Below are 21,389 nucleotides of genomic sequence, written 5' to 3'. Positions count from 1 at the left end.
GCCTTTTCGGATACCCCAACGATTGCCACTTTTGGGCAAGACTCCACCCTCAACCCACCACCTTGGACATTGCCTTAAGGAAGGCTGTTCAAAGTCCAACAAGTCTGGGGAAAGACCAGAACATGTGGGTGTAGGTTGGCCGGGCCTCCTTGACACCGTTCATATTTGTCCTCCACCTCCGGAAGAACCTGCTCATTCGGGTGCTGGTTAAGTGGGCTCTGTGTACCACTTTTAGTTGCATTAGGCTTAGTCTTGCAGTGGAGTTGACCCTGTGCGGTGCTTCGCTCAAGAGTCCCCACCCTTCTTCAAACCCAAGTTCTTCTCCTACTTCTCCCTCATCTTGCCCAGTTGGGTATTGGCTCCTCTTGGCAGTTGCCCATACATGTCACCACAGTTCCCTTTCCCTAGGATGTCCGCGTCCAGCAGGTCCTCTAGCAGTGATTTTTGTGCTGGTCGTGGGTACGTCCTTGTTTCCCTTTGCAGGAGGTTTTTGCCCAGCAGGCACCTTAGTTCGTTCTCCCTTTCAGCTGTAATTTGTCTGTCAGTTCCTCGAGCATTGTCAGTCTGGTGTTGGTGTAGAAGTCCCTAACTGTCTGTGTCCCCCCAGCCTGTCTCCACCTTTTGAAGGTGGCGTCCATAGTCCCAGGTGTGAACATGTGGTTGTTGTAGATGGGGGCCTTGTCGGACATTTTGGTTAACCTGAAATGCTGTCGCAGTTGGTTCCACGACCAGAGTGTTGCTAGCACAACTGGGCTTGTTGAATAATTATTTGGTGGGGATGGGAGTGCCACCATGGCTCGGGCCCGGAGGGAGGTCCCTCTGCAGGTGCCCTCCTCCATAAGCACCCCACCTGGCTTCTGGCTCCTTTATCCACCCCTTTACCCTCTTCACGGTTGCCGCTGAGTGGTAATATTGCAGCTTTGAGAGGGCTAAGCCACCCATGGATCTCGTTCTCTGCAGTACTGTTTTTGGGATCCTTGCATTCTTCGTTCTTCACACAAATGCCATTATCAGTTTCTCCAGTGAGTTGAAAAATGCCTTGGGAATTTAGCTAGGGTTGGATCTAAATAGGAAGAGGAACCTGGGCAGTGCATTCATCTTGATTGTCTGCACTTTCTCTGCCAGGGAGTGGGAGTGTGTTTCATCTCTTCAGGTCCTTTTTTACTTCCTCCATCAGGCTAGTCTGGTTCCACTTGTGCATCCCTGTCCAGCCATGAGTGTATTTGGATCCCCAGGTAGCGGAATTTGTGTCAGGCCTATTTATCATAGAATTTACAGTGCAGAAGGAGGCCATTCGGCCCATCGAGTCTGCACCGGCTCTTGGAAAGAGCACCCTACCCAAGGTCAACACCGCCACCCTATCCCCATAACCCAGTAACCCCACCCAACACTAAGGGCAATTTTGGACACTAAGGGCAATTTATCATGGCCAATCCACCTAACCCGCACATCTTTGGACTGTGGGAGGAAACTGGAGCACCCGGAGGAAACCCACGCACACACGGGGAGAATGTGCAGACTCCGCACAGACAGTGACCCAAGCTGGAATCGAACCTGGGACCCTGGAGCTGTGAAGCAATTGTGCTATCCATAAGGCTACCGTGCTGCCCAACTGTACATTTAAATGGCAACTGTACAGGGGTTTCTCCCAGATGGTGAACCCTGTTCCAAGCCCGAACCATTCCAGTACCTCTATGAGGTACTTCCACTCGACTCTGTCGAGGGTCTTTTCTGTATCCAGGGAGACGATCACCTCAGGTGTTCTCTCTCCAGAGGGGGTCATGATCACGTTCAGCAGGTGCCTGATGTTCGATGCTAACTCGCTATCCTTGACAAAGCCCGTCAGGTACGCAGTCCTCCAACCTTTTGGCTCGGATCGCGTCTGCATTTAGTAGCGGGATGGGTCTGTATGAACTGCATGGCTGATCTGATAATCTGAAACTTACACCTAGCCTACCACCAATGCCGGCATCTCCACATCTTAAAAATATTCAAAGACTCTGCTTTCACCACCTTGTCAGGAAGAGAGTTTCAAGGACTGAAACTCACCAGTAGTAAAGGCTCCTCGCAGATCAAGATGCCAATTTGTCTGGCAGCCCCAATCTTCACTCCACCCCCCCACCCCTTTCAGGTCCTCTGCTATTTTAAGGCTGCCCTCACCTCCCTAACCTGGGGGAGACCCCCAGACATCCAACCCCCACTCAACCCCCCCCCCGACCTGTTAAGGCCCCCCCCTACCCCCCGGATCTGACCCCTGGCAGTGCCACCTGAGCACCCTGGGGTACTAAATTGGCAGTGCCAAAGTGCCCAGGTGCCAGGAGAGTGCTAGGGTATTACCCTGCCCTGTCCCACCCAGGCATCTCCTATTGCCTGGGAAACTCCTCCGAGGTGCCGTTACACCTGGTCCAGGACTAAATGGCTCCCTGGCGAGATCTTCCAGGCGCGGCCGGTGAGTCCCGGCAAAAGATGAATCCGGCGTCCGGGTATTTAAATCAGCCATGAAGCTCATTTGAATATGCAGATCTGGATCTCACCCAAAGGGGGTAAGATCCCGATTGCACCAGGTGGGGCGAGTCAGGTGACCCGTGATCGGCCCAGCGCGGAGCCCGATTTTGGGCTTGTGCGCAATTCACCCGTTGCGCCCGGATTTGCACCGCCGCAATTGGGACGCTGAATCAAGCCCTAAGCGTAGGATTTACCAGTCAGAAACTCCCCAAGCTGCAAGTAAATTACCAAGTGTGGGTGAATGCAGGTCTATATCTCAGCAAAAAAGACACCGTGAACCACCCCGGAAAACCCGCCCAAAATTACACTTAGGGCGCGATCTAACAGGCAAGTTTCTAAGTGTAGTAGCACTCCCCACTCCTCCACTGCCCTCAACTTTCCCATAGCACCAGTCTCCCCCGGGCACAGCGGTCCTAGATTTGGGGTCCCCGGGACATACCTCGGGTGATGGGTGTGAAGGTGCCATCAGCAAAGAGACAGGAGTCAGACGATGGCACCGATTGAGGAGCACCAGAGCTTACCCCACAGCCAGTAACCATCAACCTCATGCCTTGTATATTGACCCGCTGACAGTGCTGATTCAGGCCCATCACTCTGGAGTGATGTTATACAGACCCTGGCAAAGTGGAACAGGGTAGTTGAAGGCGAATGGGAGGGGGGTGGGGAAGGGGTGTGGATGTGTCAGGAGGGGGGAAAAGATGGATCGGGAGGGTGGCAGAATGGCTGGGGGGAGGGGAGGATGGGTGGGGGGGGGGGAAAGATGGGTCGGAAGGGGTGAGATACCGGACGAAGCCGCGAACTATGAGAAATGGACAAGGATGAGGGCTCCCCATGTCCTCCCGGCATGCCGGATCCTTGCCACCCCCGCCTGTCCTCCATTCACTGGCAATCCCGCGGGTCCTCCCGAGCTTGACCTCTGACCCCTCCTGGTCCAGCCCAGCCTCGCCCTCCTCCTCAGATGAGGCCCCTCCTCTTCCTCCACCTCCAGCATGTCGCCACGCTGGTGTGCCAGATTGTGGAGGGCACAGCAGACCACCACAAAGTGGGCAACCCTCCGGGAGGTGTGCTGCAGTTCACCACTGAGCGTTCGGGGCATCGGAACTGCATCTTGAGCAGTCCGACGCACTGCTCAATGACAGCTCAGGTGGCCACATGGGCCTCATTGTATCAGGTTTCCGCATCAGTCACCGGCCTCAGTACTGGCATCATTAGCCAAGTCCTCAGCGGGTATCACTTTTCCCATGAGGGCCAACCACTGACCCCTTGCTGAGGTGGAACATCATGCAGGACATGCTGTCTGACATCTTCTTGAACGACCAGTGACGCCTGCACACCTTGGGCTGGTTGTTGGCCTCCCTCTCTGGGACCCTCCCAGGCCTGATTGATGACCGGGTCCTCGGGGAATGGGGTGGACTCCTGCACATGGGCTGCCTTCTCAAGCCTCTGACGACATTGCTGCCGCTGCCCTGCCCGGCATCCAGCCACTTGGCCTGCTACCAGCACTGTGAAGTCAGCTGCTGGGGGGTGTCTACAATACCATCCATAATATGGTATCTGAAAGGAATGGGAGAGGGTTTGAGACGGACAATCGATTACTGCTTCCACCTTGGGACTCTGGAGACCCCCAAGCCTCCCCCACCTATACGATCTCAACCTTCTCTCCGGGTGTCATCCAACGAGCCGATGCTGGGGAACCCTGCCCTGCACATGCACACTGGCCACACCGGGGGCCCACGGGCATTGGACCCCGGATCCATGCCAGGCACATAACGTGGACCAGGCCTAGTTCCCTCCCTGACCCACACACACACCCTCTGGTGGCAGGGATATCCTGTGCTGAAGCCCAATTATTGGATGTATGATTGTTGGCTGCTGCACCCATGGTATTGCTACCCCCAGGTTTCAGACAGTGTGTCCAGGCCTCACGGGATGAATAGGATGCTGAGCAATGACACTCACCTGTGACATGGCAGGTGTATCCACGGGAATCCACTTCTAAACTGTGAAGTGCTCATATACCTAACATTGCCAATTACCTAACGGCTCCTGTGTGACTGCTCACTGTGGAGCTGGTTAGGTCACGGGAGGCCTTTCGATAGGGGATCCTTCCCATTAATGAGATGCAGATTGGCCTTAATTGGTGATTATTGGTTTCTCGCCACGCCAAGGTGGGATCCGGAACCCGCCAACAGGATCGGGTTGGTTGGATCGGAAACCGATCATGGCGGGTATCGCATTGTCATTGGCAGGGGGTGGGGACAATTGAGTGGGGAAATCCTGCTGGTATGAAAAGCATTTTGGGACTCGGTAACGAATACAATGTCAATCCCCTTATTAACAAAAACAATCCCATCCTCCCACCAACAGCCGACAGGTCAACACAAACATCAAATAAAATAGGAATAAGGAATCACCCATAGTCACCATCAACATACACAGTTGCCCCCCCCACCCCCCAACCCACCCCCCCACCTAATGTTCGATGTTATCCAATTCTTGAAAGTGCATAATGAATAACGCCCTGAATTGTAGAATCTCTCCATCCTTCCTGTCAGTTCAAACTTAACCTTCTCAAGAGTCAAGAATTCCAGCAGGTCCCCTCGCCACACCAGGGAACAGGGTGGAGAGGTTGGCCTCCACCCCAACAGGATCCGCCTTTGGGCGATCAACGAGGCGAAGGCTACAATATCTGCCTGCGCACCCGTTTCCAACCCCGGTTGATCCGACACCCCGAATATGGCCTTCGAGGGCCCGGGTCCAGTTTCAAGTGCACCACTTTAGAGATTACCCTTAAAACCTCCTTCCAGTAATTCTCCAGCTTTGGACAGGACCAAAACATATGAACGTGATTTGCAGCCCCCCCCCCCCCCCCCCGCAACGTTCACACACATCTTCTACCCCCTCAAAAGCCGGTTTATCCTCGTCCTTGAGAGGTGTGCTCCAAACACCACCTTCAGCTGTATCAGCCCCAACCTCGCGCATGGGTTGGAGGCATTCATTGTCCGGAGCACCTCACAGCAGAACCCCTCCTCCATAGCCTCCCCAACTCTTCCTCCCACTTTGCTTTGATTCCTTCCAGTGGTGCCTTTTCCTCTTCCAAATTGGCCCCGTAAACTGCCGACACTACCCACTTCTCCAGTCCCCCTGTCGTCAGCACCTCCTCCAGCAATGTGGGGCCAGCTTCACCAGGAAGCTCTGTAACTCCTTCTTGGCAAAGTCCCGACCTGCATGGATCTAAACATTTCCCCCTGCTCCAGCTCATACTTCACTCCCAGCTCCGTCAATCCTGCAAACCGACCCCCAAGAAACAAATCTTTTAGTGCCCTAACTCCCTTTTCCTCCCATCTCTGAAAATTCCCATCCCACTTCCCTGGCTCAAATCTGTGATTCCCCCAAATCGGCATTCCCCCCCAACTTGAACTACCTCCAAATTCTCAATGAAGCTATTACTACCGGATTCCCCGGGGCCGTCGGGAACGGTGCTGTTGCTAGCGCCTTCAATCCCGACTCCCTACATAAACTCTCCTCCATTCTGACCCAATGGGAATCAACCCCTCTGACCCAGCTCCACACCTTCTCCACATTCGCCGCCCAGTAATAATACATCAGGTTCAGAAGACCCAAACCCCCTGCCTGCCTTCCCCTCTGTAGCAGCACCTTTCTAACTCTGGCCACCTTCCCTCCCAATATGAACGAGGTAATCCTTCCCTCAATCTCTCTGAAAAAAGCCTTTGGCAGGAAGATCAGCAGCCATTGGGAAATAAACAAAAATCACGGCCACACGTTCATTTTAATCGCCTGTACCCGACATGCCAGCGACAGAGGGAGATCATCCCACTTTGCCAGATCAGCTTTCACCCTCCTCACCAAGCTAGGAATGTTGTACCTACAGAGCCCCCCCCCCCCCAATACCGAGCAACCTGCACCCCCAGATATCTAAATTAGTCCCTGCCATATGGAATGGCAGCCCACCCACTCCTGCCCCCTCCCCCGGCCGAGACACCACAAAATACTCACGATTGTCTAGATTTAATTTGTACCCCGAGAAAGTCCTAAACAGCAGCTCCAATAATCCCCCTCTTGACACACTCGGTTCCGACACACTCGGTTCTGACACGTATAACAGCAAGTCATTTGCATATAAGGACACTCTGTGCCGCCCCCCCCCCCCCCCTCACACTATCCCTTTCCATACCCCCGAACTTCTTAACACAATGGTGTCGGCTCAATCGCGAGTGCAAACAACAGGGGGGACATAGGACATCCCTGCCTAGTCCCACGGTGGAGAGAAAAGTATCCCGTGCTGACGTTATTTGTGCGGATACTCGCCCTCGGCTTATTATACAGTAGCTTTACACAATCCACAAATCGTGGTGCAATCCCAAACTGCTCCAGTACTGCCATCAAGTACCCCCATTCTACCCGGTCAAACGCTTTCTCAGCGTTCAATGCCACAACAACTTCTGTTTCCTTCCCGTCCGCCGGTGCCATAGCCACATTCAATACCCTCCTAATGTTCGAAAAGAGCTGCCTCCCTCTCTCAAACTCCGTCTGATCCTCACCTATTACCTACGGGAGGCACTCCTGCCAGAACCTTCGCCAATACCTTTGTGTCCACGTTTAAAGGTGATATGGGCCTATACGACCCACACTCCGTCGGATCCTTATCTTTCTTAAACAACAAGGAAATCGATGCCTGCCTCAAAGTTTGTGGTAACACCCCCTTCCCTATCGCCTCCTCAAACATCCCCACCATCAGCAGTGCCAGCTTATTCTTGATTTTTTAATATTCCACCGGAAACCCATCCGGCCCTGCCACCTTCCCCGACTGCATCCTCCCAATCGCATCCTTTATCTCCTGCTCCACTATCGCCCCTTCCAATGTAACCCTATCCCCCTCCCCTAACCCCAGGTACTCCAGCCCATCTAGAAATTCCTGCATCTTCCGATCTTCCCCAGGTGGCTCCGACCTATATAACCTCTCAGAAAATTCCTCGAAGACCTTATTAATCTGATCCGGAGCCACCACCAATGTCCCTACCCTGTCCCGCACCTGAACAATTTATCTTGCCGCCGCCTCCCTCCAAAGCTGACCAGCTTTCTCTCCATGCTCATAAACTGCACCCCTTGCTCGCCTCAATTGGCGCACCGCCTTAAAGGTCGCCTGTAGTTCCTTCCTCTTTTCCAACCTCGCTGGATCCCCCTCTTCTGCATAACTCCTATCTACCTAAAACATCGCATCTATTACCCTCTGACGCTCCAACCTCTCCTCTTTGTCCACCCTAGCCTTACACAAGATCACCTCACCCCTCACCACCGCCTTTAGAGCCTCCCAGACAACCGCCTTCAACACCTCCCCCGCGCTGTTAAACCTACATATTCCTCAATTACTTTCTCAATTTTGTCACAGAACCCTCAGTCCCCCAACAGTCCCAAATCTAATTTCCACCCCAGCATCTGTACTACCCCCTTCTCCAGTACCATATCCACCCAATGCGGAGCATGATCTGATATTGCAATTGCCGGATACTCTGACCCCTTAACCCCAGCCAGCAGTGACTTCCCCACCACAAAAATGTCGATCCACGAGTATACCTTTGGACCGCACAGACAAATGAGTACTCCCACTCCCTTGGATGCAAACAACTCCAAGGGTCCACCCCTCCCATTAGCCCAGCCAACACCTCTGACCCCCTGACGGGACCAGCGAGCGCGGCCGTGACCTGTCCAACCTTGGCTGCTGCACCAAGTTCCAGTCCTCCCCCCCCCCCCCCCCCCCCCCTGCTCACCTCTCAGGCCCATCAAAACGTGCTAACCAGGCTCCAATGTCCGCAGCCCCTCCTCCTACCTCACCTCCGTTCACTAGCCGACTTTAGTTAGCTAGTGCGGGGGACCCCCTCAAGGCATTCCGTCTCCTCCCCTCCCACCCAGTCCCATAAAAAAAGAATCCAACCTATACAACTCAATAAAGTAACATATAACCATTGCAACAAAGAATGCCAATCAAACCAAACAAAACTTAAACTCTATAACAATGTGAAGTCAAGTAAGTTACAATACAGGTCAATGAACAGAAAGTTACAACATTTATACCACTCTCCAGTCCCACTCCTCACTTCTATCCCAAGCCTTCTGCCTTCACAAATGCCTCCACCGTCTCAAAATAAAAATCGTTGGCGTTGTACGTCACCCTCCGCTTCGCCGGGTACACCATACCAAATCACACCCCCTTGCTGTGCAGTGTCGCTTTACTCGGTCGAACACCGCTCGTCTCTTCGCCGACTCTACCGTCAAGTCCTGGTATACCGAACTCTAGCACCAGCCCATTGCACCTCTCGCTTCGGCATCACCCAGTTTAACACCCTCTGCTTCGTGTGGTATCTATGGAAGCAGATAATTACTGCTCTTGGTGGTTCATTTACTTTTGGCTTCAGCCTTAGCGACCGATGAGGTCAGTCCAGTTCATACTGGGAGGGCTCCTCCCCCTCCCCCATCAACTCGCCAGCATCTTAGTGAAATACTCCGTTGGCCTCGGGCCCTCTGTCCCATCGGGCAAGCCCACAATCCTCAAATTGTGCCGCCTCGAGCGTTTCTCCAAATCTTCGAGCTTTGCTCGAAGCCCTTTGTTATCCTCCACCCTCCGCAGCTCGTCCCCCATCGAGGTGAGTTGGTCGCTTTGCTGTGACACGGCCTCCTCTACTTCTTTCATCTTCTTGCCCTGCTCTCTCACCTTGGCCGATATCTTTGCCACAGCCACCCTCACTGGGGCAATTGCCTCCTCCACCAACAATTTCATCTCGTTCCTCTATGCCTCCATGTGCCTCTCAAACTGCTTCTCCAGCTCCACAGCCATCACCTCAGTCATCGTTTCCACCGTAAGCAGTGCGGCCCCACCATGCGGTCCAGCCTCCGTCATCTTGCCAGCCCTTTTGCTGGCCCTCTCACTTGACAGAGAACCCTTGTTTCCTCGCGTCTTCACAACTGCTTTTTGCAGTTCTTTTGGCATCCTTTAGCGACTTATTATCTCCCTTTCTTCAATACTCCAAAAATTACACCCGGGACCAGACTTTAAACTCCTAAAAATACATCTCAAGCAGGAACCACCCAACGTACGATTTCCCCTCTACATGCCGCTACCGGAAATCCCCGAAAATCTCCTGGTTGCCACACTTCGGCGCCTGTTCAGGTACACAGAGGGAGAATTCAGAATGTCCAATTCACCTAACAGCACGTCTTTCGGGACTTGTGGGAGGGAACCGGAGGAAACCCACGCAGACATGGGGAGAACTTGTAGACTCCGCACAGACAGTGACCCAAGCCGGGAATCGAACCTGGGTCCCTGTAGTGTTAAAGAAATCTATGGTTGGGGGAAAGGGCAGTCTCTGCAGCCACAAATAGCGAGAGACATGGCTACAGAATACTTTAACCTACTCGACTCTACTTTAAAGAGAAGACCGGAGTCCTGTCAAAACCATGCAGAGACACTACCTGTATTTCTTCAGAAGCTGTTTCACCTTGTTTGTTCACCTTTCCAACCACACTGCCTTTCTGTCTGCAGACAGATCTTTTAACTGAACTGCAGAGAGTAAACTCTTCGACTTCTGTTCACAGCTTCATTTAACTCACTGCAAAATGTTTGATAATTTAGCTCCACCCAATCACAGCATCATTTTAGCAAGCTGAAATCTAATTAACTCCACCGGGAATCCCGTTAATCCAAACAAAACACCATTAACCCAAGCTTTTTACGATAGCTTAAATGCACTCCTGGCTCCCAACTCTTTGTTGTCTTTGAAACTAGGAATAGTTTAAAACGTGACTGCAGCAGTCAAACACGCTCTAACCCAGGCGGTTAACCCTTACTGCACCAAATACCTAAAATACAATATATCTGAAATTCCTACACTCATCAGAGATGACATAATCATCCTCATCTCTTTCAACATCCTTCTCATCAGAGGAGATTTGCAGCTCCTCCATCTCCTTCTAAAGCAGGTCCTCCCCCTGTTGCAATGTCAGGTTGCTCAGAATGCAGCAAGCGGTGATGATGCATGACACCCTCTGGGACCTATACTGCAGTACTCCACAAGACCCATCAAGCCACTGGAATCTCATTCTAAAAATTCTAATCATGTCCCCCACCATAGTGAAAGTTGCAGCATGTGCCTCATTAAACTGTCTCTCTGCTGTGGTCTGAGGCTGCCACACAGGCATCATCAACCATATCCTCTGTGGCTAGCTCTTGTCCCCGAGAAGCAAGCTCTTCAGTCTCAATGGATGCTGGAAGATGTCAGGGATCTGAAACCTGCTTCAGGTGTAGGAGTCATGGACGCATCCAGGGTACAACATTAGCCTTTTTTATGGGTAGCACAGTGGTTAGCACAGTTGTTTCACAGCTCCAGGGTCCCAGGTTCGTTTTTTGGCTAGGGTCACTGCCTATGTGGACTCTGCACATTCTCCCCATGTGTGCATGGGTTTCCTCTGGGTGCTCCGGTTTCCTCACACAGTCCAAGGATGTGCAGGTTAGGTGGTTGGCCATGCTGAATTTCCCTTAGTGTCCAAAAAAAAATAGGTGGGGTGGGGTTACTGGTATACGGGGATAGGGTGGACGTGTGGGCTTGGGTAGGGTGCTCTTTCCAATGGCCAGTGCAGACTCGATGGGCCAAATGGCCGCCTTCTACACTTTGAATTCTATGATTCTATGTGTCGCCTGAGCCAAGTAGCAGAATCGATAGTTAATTGGATTGAAAACAGGAAACAGAGTCGGGTAAAGGTATCTGTTCAGAGTGGCAGAGAATAGATATTAGACTCCCACAAAGATCAGTATTGGGACCACGGTTACAATTTATTTTAACAATGTAAATTTTGGAATCAGAAACACAGGGCAGGATTCTCCAGCCTATCCCATCGGCGGGATCTTCTAGTCCCGCCGAAGTCGATTCCCGCCGTGGGTTTCCCAGCAGTGGGATTGGTGAGCCATGCAAATTGCCATTTACTTCAGTGAGACATGAATATCCTGCCCGGCCAATGGCGAGCCGCCTCTCCCAGGGGGAACTCACTGTGCAGGGGCTGGAAAATCCCAGTGTCAAAATTCCTGGATGAGAAACACTGCTGGTGAAGGGTCAATGGGTTCACGGGATTTGAGGTCCGAGTCAATATTGAAGAGCACTAAACAGTATTTCCAAGTATTACTTGGAAAATGGGAAAAGGAAGGGTAGAAGAAACAAATATTTCTTGAAGTACTAAAAATAATGAGGCAGGTTAATAAGACCAATCAAAAGAGCAAACCAAGATCACTAGAGTTTATTTGTAGCCGAATAGAATAGAACGGAGAAGAACCTATGCTCAGCTTGTACTAAACTTTGGTTAGACTATCTTGAATACTATGTACAGTTCTGGCTGCTATATTATTAAAAATAGAGGGGCAAGAGAGGGTGAAAAACAGATTTACAAATCCAATGCCAGAAATGTGTGGTTGTACCTCACAGAAAAGGATGAATGAGTTGAGTCTCTTTTCTCAAGAGAAAAGAAGTCTGAGGGATGACCCAATGTGGTAATACCAGGTATTGCGGTACCAGAGAGAGGAATGACAATTGGCTAGACCGCGGGGTCTACCATTGGGCAATGTACATAGCCCCGCCCTGAGAGGCGGGGTATAAGAACCTATGCCGTCCCAGCAGCCTTCACTTCTGTAACTTCACTGCTGGGTACTGTTCTATCTGATTAAAGCTGAATCGATATGACTCCACGTGGACTCAAGCGTATTGATTGCGTATCACCCAATTGAATTAAGATGGTGAACACTTTGCTCAGACACAAAGTGAGTGTTTCCACTTGTTGGGAAGAGCAAAACTGGAGGCCATCAATATAAGACAGGCACAAAGAAATCATACAGGGAACTCAGCAGTAACCTCTTCACATAGAAAATAGTGAGAATGTGGAACCCATTACCACAGGGAGTAGCCATGGTGAATAGTGCGAATGCATTTAAGGGGGGGCTAGTTAAGCAGAAGAGAGAGAAGGGAAGAGAGGGTTATTCTGATAGATCAGGAAAGGGAAAGAAAATCTCATGTGGAGCAGAAATATTGACATGGACTGGGTGAGCTGAATGACTACTGTATATTCTATATAATCTGGGGCGAAATTCTCCCCCAACGGCGCGATGTCCGCCGACTGGCGCCCAAAACAGCGCCAATCAGACGGGCATCGCGCCGTCCCAAAGGTGCGGAATGCTCCGCATCTTTGGCGTCGAGCCCCGACATTGAGGGGCTAGGCCGACGCCGGAGGGATTGCCACCCCGCCAGCTGGCGGAAATGGCGTTTGTTGCCCCGCCAGCTGGTGCGGAAATGACATTCGGGGCGGCGCATGCGCGGGAGCGTCAGCGGCTGCTGACAGTTTCCCGCGCATGCGCAGTGGGGAGAGTCACTTTGGCCTCCGCCATGGTGGAGGCCGTGGCGGAGGCGGAAGGGAAAGAGTGCCCCCACGGCACAGGCCCGCCCGTGGATCGGTGGGCCCCGATCGCGGGCCAGGCCACCGTGGGGGCACCCCCCGGGGTCAGATCGCCCCGCGCCCCCCCCAGGACCCCGGAGCCTGCCCACGCCGCCTGATCCCGCCGGTAAATACCAACTTTAATTTACACCGGTGGGACAGGCAATTTCTGGGCGGGACTTCGGCCCATCCGGGCCGGAGAATTGAGCTGGGGGTCCCGCCAACCGGCGAGGCCCGATTCCCGCCCCCGCCCAATCTCCGGTACCGGAGTCTTCGGCGGGCGGCGGGGGCGGGATTCACGGCGGCCAACGGCCATTCTCCGACCCGCTGTGGGGTCGGAAAATGACGCCCCAGATGTGAAGAGGCCAGTGTTGGAGGAACACAGAATTCTAGTTGTCAAGATAAGAGCAGCACCAATATTTATCCCCATGGAATTCCAGTGGCAACTAGTTTCTATTCTGGGGGAGGTGGTGGAATAGTGCTATTATCACTGGACTAGCAATCCAGAAATCCAGGGTAATACTCTGGGGACCGGGGTTTGAATCCCACCGCAGCAGGCGATGAACTTTGAATTTAATATAAATGTGGAATTAAAAGTCTAAAGATGATGAAACCATTGTCGATTGTCATTAAAACCCCATTTGGTTCACCAATGACCTTTAGGGAAGGAGATCTGCCACCCATACCTGGTCTGGCCTAAATGTGACTCCAGACCCACAGCAATGTGGTTAACACATAAATGCTCTCTGAAATGACCTAGAACTCGAGTCAAGGGCATGTGGTAGTATGCATTAGGGGTCATGTGGGACTGTGAAGCCATGATGTCATTGGCTGACAGATCCCGGGTCCTGGTTGGACGTTGACCTCTAGCTCCGCCCTGAAGGCGGAGTATAAGTACCTGGAGCCCTCCCCCGCAGGTAGTCTACTACTGAACTGCGGGGGAAATAGTCACGCTTAATAAAGCCTCATCGACTTCACTCTATTCGTCTCTCGGAGTCTTTGTGCGCTACAATTTATTAAGCGTGCCTAAAAAGGACTATGGAGCTCAGGATCATCCCGGAATGCCTGAGGATCAGCCCCCACGCAGTGAACGCGGCAGCAGCTTTCAAGCATTGGCAGACTTGTTTCGAGGCCTACCTCAGAACGGCCACCAGCCGGGTCACAGAAGACCAAAAACTACAAGTCCTGCACTCGAGGTTAAGCACGGAGATTTTCTCTTTCATCGAAGACGCAGAGGATTTCCAGACGGCGTTCTCTATGTCCGCCCAGTAAACCAGATCTACGCTCGCTATCAACTCGCAACGAGACGGCAAAGTCCCGGAGAATCGATAGATGAATTCTACGCCGCGCTACTAATTTTGGGACGAGCCTGCAGCTGCCTGTCGGTGAACGCAAATGAACACACGGACATGTTAATGCGCGAACTTTTGTGGCAGGTATGAACTCCTCCCAAATCCGCCAAAGACTTCTAGAAAAAGAGTCGCTAGGACTCTCAGAGGCACGGGCCCTAGCAGCCTCCCTAGACGTGGCCGTGAGTAATACCCGCGCCTACGGCCCCGACCGCGCGGCAGCCCATTGGGCTCCGTACGTACCCGTCGCGACAAACCCACCCCCCCCCCCCCCGGACACCCCACAGGCTTGCGCGGTCCAAACACCAAGTCGCACCTGGGGCGCCCGCTGCTATTTCTGCGGCCAGGCGAAACACCCCCGGCAGCGCTGCCCGGCCCGCGCAGTGATCTGCAAGAGCTGCGGGAAAAAGGGCCATTTCGCGGTTGTGTGCCGGTCCCGCGAGGTCGCCGCTGTCCCGGGAGAACAGGGAGCCCTGCACGCCGCTTACGCTCCCCAACCCTCCCTGCGCCCCATGTACGACCCGCAGGCGCAGCCACTCTGGGTCCCGACCACCGCGGTCCGGGGAGAACAGGGAGCCCTGCACGCCGCTTACGCTCCCCAACCACCCCCCCCCCCCCCCCGCGCCCCATGTATGACCCGCCGGCCCTACCAGTTTGGGTCCCGACCACCGCTCTCCCCGGAGAAGATGGAGTTCTGCGCGGCTCTAACGCCCCCCAAACCCCCCCCCCCCCCCCGTGCCCCACGTATGACCCGCCGGCGCTACCAATTTGGGTCCCGACCACCGCTGTCCCCAGAGATGAGGGAGCCCCGCGCGTTCCTAACACTCCCCAACCCCCCCAGCGCCCCATGTGCGACCCGCAGACGCCGCCATTTTGGGTCCCGGCCACCACGAGAGGAGGAAGTGCGCTGCCATCTTGGACCACCCCAGACCTGTACGCGCATGGGGGTGGCCATTTTGTCCACCCCCACCGCCATCTTGTGACCCCCAACCATGTGCGATGCATGGGGGCAGCCATTTTGTTCATCCCCGACGCCATCTTGGACGGCAACAACGGACCCCAGTGTCGACGGCTCCACGGGGTTCGAAGAAGACGCTCCACTACTACAACCACGTCTCGCTTCAATAACGCTGGACCAAGCTCGGCCCCGGACACTCCAGACGACGACGACAACGGTGCTGATAAATGGGCACGAGACACCATGCCTAGTCGACTCCGGGAGCACGGAGAGCTTTATCCACCCCGACACGGTAAGACGCTGTTCCTTGACCACCCATCCCAGCGCACAAAAGATTTCCCTAGCTGCAGGATCCCACTCCGTACAGATCAAAGGTTTCTGCATAGTTACCCTAACGGTGCAGGGGAGGGAGTTCAAAAACTACAGGCTTCACGTCCTTCCCCAACTCTGCACCCCCACATTACTGGGATTAGACTTCCAGTGCAATCTACAGAGCCTTACCTTCAAATTCGGCGGCCCAATAACCCCACTCACTATCTGCGGCCTCGCAACCCTCAAGGTGCAACCGCCGTCCTTGTTTGCGAACCTCACCCCGGATTGCAAACCCGTCGCCACTAGGAGCAGACGGTACAGCGCCCAGGACCGGACCTTCATTCGGTCCGAAGTCCAGCGGCTACTAAAGGAAGGCATAATCCAGGCCAGCAATAGTCCCTGGAGAGCACCGGTGGTAGTAGTGAAGACAGGGGAGAAGCAAAGGATGGTCATAGACTATAGCCAGACCATCAACAGGTACATACAACTAGACGCGTACCCTCTCCCCCGCATATCCGACATGGTCAATCGGATTGCCCAATATAAAGTCTTCTCCACCGTGGACCTCAAGTCCGCCTGCCATCAGCTCCCCATCCGCCCAAGTGACCGCAAGTACACAGCCTTCGAGGCAGACGGGCGATTATACCATTTCCTAAGGGTCCCATTTGGCGTCACAAACGGGGTCTCGGTCTTCCAACGAGAGATGGACCGAATGGTTGATCAACACGGGTTGCGGGCCACGTTCCCGTATCTCGACAATGTAAACATCTGCGGCCACGATCAGCAGGACCACAACGCCAACCTCCAAAAATTCCTCCAGACCGCTAAAGCCTTGAACCTCACGTACAACGAGGACAAGTGCGTTTTTAGCACCAACCGGCTAGCCATCCTGGGCTACGTAGTGCACAATGGGATAATAGGCCCCGATCCCGAACGTATGCGCGCCCTCATGGAATTTCCCCTCCCGCGCTGCTCAAAAGCCCTGAAACGCTGCCTGGGGTTCTTTTCATACTACGCCCAGTGGGTCCCCCAGTACGCAGACAAGGCCCGCCCTCTAATACAGACCACGACCTTCCCTCTGTCGACAGAGGCTTGCCAGGCCTTCAGCCGCATCAAAGCGGATATCGCAAAGACCACGATGCGCGCCATCGACGAGTCCCTCCCCTTCCAGATCGAGAGCGACGCCTCCGACGTAGCTCTAGCGGCCACCCTTAACCAAGCGGGCAGACCCGTGGCCTTTTTCTCCCGAACCCTCCACGCTTCAGAAATCCGTCACTCCTCAGTGGAAAAGGAAGCCCAAGCCATAGTGGAAGCTGTGCGACATTGGAGGCATTACCTGGCCGGCAGGAGATTCACTCTCCTCACCGACCAACGGTCGGTAGCCTTCATGTTCGATAATGCACAGTGGGGCAAAATCAAAAACGACAAGATCTTAAGGTGGAGGATCGAGCTCTCCACCTTCAACTACGAGATCTTGTATCGTCCCGGAAAGCTGAACGAGCCGTCCGATGCCCTATCCCGCGGCACATGTGCCAACGCACAAATTAACCGCCTCCAAACCCTCCACGAGGACCTCTGCCACCCGGGGGTCACTCGGTTTTTCCACTTTATCAAGTCCCGCAACCTCCCATACTCCTTAGAGGAGGTCCGTACAGTCACAAGGAACTGCCACATCTGCGCAGAGTGCAAACCGCATTTTTTCAGGCAGGATGGTGCGCACCTGATTAAGGCTTCCCGCCCCTTTGAACGCCTTAGTCTGGATTTCAAAGGACCCCTCCCCTCCACCGACCGCAACATATACTTCCTTAATGTGGTGGACGAGTACTCCCGCTTCCCATTCGCCATCCCCTGTTCTGACATGACCGCGGCCACAGGCATTAAAGCCCTGAACACCATATTCACACTGTTCGGTTGCCCCGCATACGTCCACAGCGACAGGGGGTCCTCTTTCATGAGTGACGAGCTGCGCCAGTTCCTGCTCAGCAACGGGATAGCCTCGAGCAGGACGACCAGCTACAACCCCCGGGGGAACGAGCAAGTAGAGAGGGAGAACGGCACGGTCTGGAAGACCGTCCTACTGGCCCTACGGTCCAGGGACCTCCCAGTTTCCCGGTGGCAGGAGGTCCTTCCGGACGCTCTCCACTCCATCCGGTCACTACTGTGTACTAGCACTAATCAAACGCCTCATGAGCGCCTCCTTGTCTACCCCAGGAAGTCCTCCTCTGGAACGTCGCTGCCGACCTGGCTGGCGGCCCCAGGACCCATCTTGCTCCGAAAGCACGTGCGGGCGCACAAGTCGGACCCGTTGGTCGAAAGGGTTCACCTCCTTCACGCGAACCCGCAGTACGCCTACGTGGAGTACCCCGACGGCCGACAGGACACGGTCTCTCTGCGAGATCTGGCGCCCGCCGGCAACACACACACCACCCCAACACCAATCACCCAACCCCCTGTTTGTCATTTGTTTATGTTAACATGCGTGCTAATGTTTGGGGGTTTGGTGGGAGGATGGGATAATTGTTATTGATATGGGGATTGACATTGCTTTCGTTACTGATTATTGTTTATCGTTGGGTGTAAATTTGGGAGAAAATGTGAAAAAGGAGAATAAAAATAGTTTTTTTTAAAAGCCAGACGGATGGGGGTGAGGCGTGAGGTGGTGAAGGGGTTGGGGTGTGGGTTGAGGGGGCTGGGGTGAGGGGGGTGGGGTGTGCACACATGTGTCATGAGAAGCCGCGAGCAGTCAGGGGGTCTCACTTGTTGGCCTGCCTCCAACCTCCGCGTCAGCGCCTCCCGCTCACCAACGATGTCCACTGACCTCTGCTCGGGCACGGTGAGGGGAGGCAGTTCTGTTGGTCCCCCTCTGGTATTCTCCCGCTTCTGGCGGTTATTCTTGGAAATTTCCTGGGGGCGGCGGGGCGCAAACACAAACAGCAACAGTGTTAGACAGTCGGACGCATGCAGCCCAGGGGTTGGGTCTCTGATGGCATTGGTGCACAGGGTACACGGTATTTGCGATGGGCATGGGTGGGTGCAGTCATGTGGGTCAGGGTGGGGTGGTGCCGTCCCCCTGGGTGGGGTGGGGGGGGGGCAGGTCACGTGTGTGGGGGGCTAGGGTGGTTGATGCCAGGGAAACACTGCTGGGTACTCACCCTAGCTGCCCTGAGGAGGCCGCGCAGCTACTTTCTGTACTGATCTGCAGTCCGGGCCACCGCCCCAACAACGTCTGCCATCTCCGCCCAGGCACGCCGAACAATGGCGCCAGCCGACCTCTGCCACGGCCCAGAGTACAGTATCAACCTCCTCCCCTCCACGACGTCCAGTGGGGGGCCTCATACTCGCCGTCCATAAATTGTGCAGCTGCTCTTCTAGCAGCCATCTTGCCTGCAACGCTGTGTTTGCGGGAGGAAGAATGGTTATGAGCAGCCGCGGCGTCCTGTCAATGGCGGACCCCGAGTATCGGCGGCCGCTCCCCGGGTGCTTCACTTTCCACCCGTGCTAGCCCCTTGTGGGCCGTTGAATGGCTCCACCTGGAGGCCCAATAACGCCGCCGTGAAACTCCACGGGCGGGATTCTCCAACCCTCCACCGGGTCGGAGAATCGACGGGAGGCAGCGTGAATCCCGGGGATTTGGCAGGGTCGGGAATCATGCCGCGCCGGTCGGCGGCCGCTATCAGCGGCCTCCCCGGCGATTCTCAGGCTCGCAATGAGCCGAGTGGCCGCCCGTTTACGGCCGGCCCTACAGGCGTAAATTACAACAGGTACTTACCGGCGGGACCTGGCTCCGCAGGCGGCCTCCGGGGTCCTCGGGGGGGCACGGGGGGGTGGGGGGGGGGGGGTCTGGCCCCGGGAGGTGCCCCCACGGTGGCTGGCCCGCGACCGGAGCCCACCGATCCACGGGCGGGCCTGTGCCCTGGTGGTACTCTATTCCTCCACGTCGGCCGCTGTAACAGTCCGTGATGGGCGACGCGGAGATGAAGCCGCAGCACATGAGCTGGGATGACGCCGCTGGCACTCCCGCGCATGCGCCAACTCGCGCCGACCGGTGGAGGCCCTTCGGCGCCGGTTGGCGTGGCGCCAAGCCACTTCCGTACCTTTGGAGCGGCCCGATGCCGAGGTGCTTCATGCCATTCCTTCGCGCCGGAGTTGCCCGCCCCGCTGGTTCGCGGAGAATCCCGCCCCACCATTTTCACGACGCCATCAACACTGAGTCTCATTATCGGGGAATCCAGCCAATACTCTCATTTTGGGAGAATCCAGCCCTTGTTTTTGTATAGGGCTGCCTTGGCTGCAATGAATTCAGCCCGGTGCTAGGCCAGGTCTGCCCCAATATTTTGGTACACACGAATCGAATATCCCTCCTACTTACAGGACCTTGTGTGCCTTGCCCAACTCAGGAACTTTTCCCTGTCCTGGTACTGGTGTAGCTTTGGGATGATGGCCCATGGCTGCTCTCCCATTTCTCCTGAGCCTTGGGAGTGGGTGAACTGCCGGCGCGGCGGAGAAACCCGCCAGTGGAGAATCCAGTTCGGGGACAGTTTAAAATCAAGTTCCATCCTCCTTGATGGAAAATATCAAATGGGGAGAGTTGTTCGAGGTACAAAATTGTGGTGAATGTATTATGCCAATAATCCACCATTGTATTTGTATCTGTGCTGTTGCCCTTGTATTTGTATCTGTGCTATGGGGTTACCCTTGTGGGCTCCTCCTATGGGCCATTGTATGGCATTCTCCATAGGGGAACATGTTGGGGCCTGTATGGGCTCCGCCCATGGCTCTTCCCCTTGAAGGGAGGTATAAAGAGCAGTCGACCTGTAGGCGGGTCTCAGTATTGGATCAGTCCTAGGCAGGCGCTGTTCTAAGTTGATTAAAGCCACAGTTTACTTCTACTCCCGTCTCAAGTGAATTGATGGTCGCATCAAAAATCACAACCGGTTTAGATAAGGTTAACAAGGAAAGTCTATGCACATTAACTAATGGTACAAGGTATAAGGAACACAGATTAAATGTTTTTGGCAACAGAAGCAGAGCAAATAGGAGGAAGAGCTTTTTCGACGCAGCGAGCAGTAATGACCTGAAACGCCCGTCATGGTGCTGGAAACAGAGGTGATCAATTATTTGAATGAAAACTAGATGGGACGTAAAGGAAACAAACTTGTAGACACAGGGATGGAGTGGGGGAATGGGACTGAGTGGATTGCTTCACAGAGAGGGGGAATATAGTTGATATGCTCTTTAAGTAACCAACAAGGCAGTTTTAAAAACACCACTGTTGTTAAAGAACAAATGTTGTCAGGCCACAGCAGCTATACAAGCATCAAAAATAGATGATTTTGTAGGCATCACAGTCACTGAACAAAAATAAATTGTACTGATTTCCAATATTAACAGATTTCCTTTTTCTACAGAGCATAAATGCAAGAGAATTTGTCGACGGTCCCAGTATGACGTAGGCTGTGATGGTGAGTGATCTAATTTTCAAACATCAGGATTCTAGGGACTGGCCAGGGGCACTGACACTGCATTCCACCCCCACACACCTCATCCCCCCCTCCCCCCCGGCCACCCCCCGCCTGCAACCCCCTCCATGATCCATGCCGCACTACGGGGTGGAGGCCCTGGGTTGGCAGTAACAGCGGGTCTGATCCATGGGGTGGAGGAAGATGTCAACCCACTCTGCGATGAGCTCTGGTGCTCCACATCGTTTGTCAATGTCTGACTCCTGCCCACGCTAGCACTTTCTACCATCCACCTGGGTGATCCCCTGCATACAAGCT

At 54.1% G+C, this 21,389-nt stretch overlaps 1 long non-coding RNA gene across 1 annotated transcript in view; it reads left to right on the top strand.

Annotated features, from left to right (window-relative positions):
• LOC140384846 (uncharacterized) overlaps positions 1–21,076 on the top strand; it is a 409,015-nt gene extending 387,939 nt beyond the window's left edge. Inside the window, exon 5 of the long non-coding RNA XR_011933169.1 lies at positions 21,021–21,076. This is a non-coding gene — a long non-coding RNA (uncharacterized lncRNA). The remainder of the gene's footprint in view (positions 1–21,020) is intronic.
• The last annotated feature ends 313 nt before the right edge of the window (positions 21,077–21,389 follow it).

Source organism: Scyliorhinus torazame, chromosome 10, assembly GCF_047496885.1.
Source record: "Scyliorhinus torazame isolate Kashiwa2021f chromosome 10, sScyTor2.1, whole genome shotgun sequence".
Taxonomy (NCBI): Eukaryota; Metazoa; Chordata; class Chondrichthyes; order Carcharhiniformes; family Scyliorhinidae; genus Scyliorhinus; species Scyliorhinus torazame.
Note: the sequence above shows the minus strand (reverse complement) of the source record. Positions and strands in the feature narration are given on the sequence as shown.